We start from the raw sequence: 2,465 nt of genomic DNA, 5'->3' as shown, positions 1-2,465 counted from the left end.
AAAAACATTCTTCTTTTTTCTCACAGCTGGTTTAGGACAAGACGCCACGCAGAACCAGTGAAGGTAAGCCACCTGTCATATGAGGCAGCAGTTTGCAGATTTGCGCCCAAAAGGCAGGAGCACAATAGAAGATAACGGAGAGGTGAAAAATGTAATAACCAAAAATAAACTTACTTTGTAGGTAAGCAGGCAATTTTCAAAAAATCTGAAAACACATTTAACAGAAACAGGAGAATAAAGTAGTACAGGGACAGGCTGAACTTGACAAACGAGCTGACGCCAGACAAAGTGAGCACACAGACCAAATACCCCAAATACACAATGCAACACAAGAGACAGGTGACATGAGGATAGATAAGATGAAAAGGTGAAAAACATTAGGGACTGATTCGAGTAAACAGGAAAAAAAACAGAAACAGACAAATGCAACGGATCACTACAAAATAACACAAGAAGTAAAGCGTGCATATGCAAACACGCACATGGATGAACAATACAGCAAAACAGGAAACACTCAACAAATAACAGGGAAACATCAAATAAATTAATAAATGAAAAAAGTTTTCTGGGGTTTTATGGTGGAAACAGTATTTCAAAGGGAGTACATAAAATGAACAATAAATTGAGAACCAACTCTGTTCTAAAGCGGTTTTAAAACCCTTTTCAAGGTTTTGAAACAGTCACAGTTTTAGTTAGGTTTAGACAAAAAACCATTACAGTCAAGTTTAGATGAGATAAGTGTGTGTGTGTGTGTGTGTGTGTGTGTGCGTGTGCGTGTGCGTGTGTGTGTGTGTGTGTGAATTAAAAGATCTAAATTAAGTGACCAAGTCGTATTAAAATGACATCTTGCAACTATTTTTTTATCTTTACATTAACTGAAACTGAGCTGCATAAATCCACATCAGAGCCCTGACACCTCTCTCTGTGTTGTTTCCTGTCCACAGGACACAGGAGAAGCCGTTTATGTCAACAGTGCAGTTGTGTTACATCCACCATGAGCCAGAATGAGAGGAAGACGATGTCATCTTCACCTTACTGTGTTGTTAATTCTGCATGTATTAGTCTTAGTGGGCCACTTGCAATGAAGTGTAGCTTTTCTCTAAATACTCATTGCTATTATTCTTAAAGGTTTGAATACTTATTTATTTATTTGTTTCTGCTTTCTCTTTGTTAAAATCAACATAAAATGTAAGAGCATCTTCTTTAATTATTTATCTCAAGTTGAACTTTTGTTCTTAAAACACCAAAAAGATGCTTAGACCATGTGACACTTTCATATCTTAACTGGTGTTTCCATTGGATGCATGTAAAGTGTAAATTAAATAAAAAATGGTTTAAAAATACAGAACAAGAAGGGTTGATATTTGAACTTTCAGACAGTCTATGAAGACACTTTTCACAGAGCAGAAAGTGTTTACAGTGTACCTGTGTAAGTGAGGGCTGATATCATCTGTTGTTTTACAGTGCAGAAGTCAGTGACAACATAGCAGTCAATTAGACAAAGTTCATACTGTAAACTGAAACCTTCCTGACTGGCTCTTATATTTACTGTAAGTCATTTACCTCAGATGATATTTGGTAGATGTAACCAGTTACTGTGTAGTCATGTAACACGGGAAGTTAACCTCTTTTTAAGTTATAGCCGCTGAACAGGGAAGCTCCACACTAGACCTCATTCACTGTGGAAACATCCACCAAGGACCAATGGACGGACTGCTGAAGGTCCAGAGGACCTCTACGCTCAAGTGAAGAGAAAATGAATTTTTGGACCTACACGGACATGTGTGATGTTTTTAAAAAACAAGTTGGGGGCGGCAGATGTATTTGACAGGACAGCTTAAGACAAGAAAGGAGAGAGAAAGGGGGACAACATGCAGCACAGGGCCCAGGTCGGGATCGAACCTACGGTTGCTGTGGTAAGGACTGAGCCTTTGTACTTGGGCACACACTCAACCAGGTGAGGTGTCTGGTGCCCCTGGACAAATATTTAATCCAAAGTATTACAAGGAAATACTAGCTTCACAAACTTGAATTTTTGCAATACATTTTAAACTGTGACATTTTGAATGTTGTTTAATACATGAAGATGTGGAGTGTAGCGTGAACTAATCTTCACATGAAAGACACATCAGCTGCTTCATGGAAAATATCAACAGTCTCTGCATGTTGGATTCCTCTGCATTTTGATGGATCTATTAGCAGGAATATAATGTTCATAATTATGTTTACATTAGTGTAATCACCTGAAACTGAGTTATTGTGTTTTCACTGGCTTAGAAAAAAAAACTTCAATTCTGTGTTTCTCTTCCACGGAGTCCACCATGTTGCTACAGTAGCTCAAAACAGACCAACCAAGCTTTGGCTCTTACATTAGAATTGTATTATGCCAAGAACCCCAAAACCCACACAAATTAGACCATGGACACTCATTTAATAAGATTTGTCCCATGGTCCCCCACTTAAAA

The 2,465-nt window shown here is 38.1% G+C and overlaps 1 long non-coding RNA gene across 1 annotated transcript; it reads left to right on the top strand.

The window, feature by feature from the left end:
• The first annotated feature begins 26 nt into the window (after nt 1–26).
• On the top strand, nt 27–1,336 carry LOC117937996. The gene is made up of 2 exons (XR_004655300.1): nt 27–63; nt 945–1,336. It is a non-coding gene; the product is annotated as an uncharacterized LOC117937996 (long non-coding RNA).
• The last annotated feature ends 1,129 nt before the right edge of the window (nt 1,337–2,465 follow it).

The sequence above is a fragment of the Etheostoma cragini genome, chromosome 22, assembly GCF_013103735.1.
Source record: "Etheostoma cragini isolate CJK2018 chromosome 22, CSU_Ecrag_1.0, whole genome shotgun sequence".
Classification (NCBI taxonomy): domain Eukaryota; kingdom Metazoa; phylum Chordata; class Actinopteri; order Perciformes; family Percidae; genus Etheostoma; species Etheostoma cragini.
The sequence above is the reverse complement of the archived record's forward strand: the minus strand, read 5'-3'. Positions and strand labels throughout refer to the sequence as shown.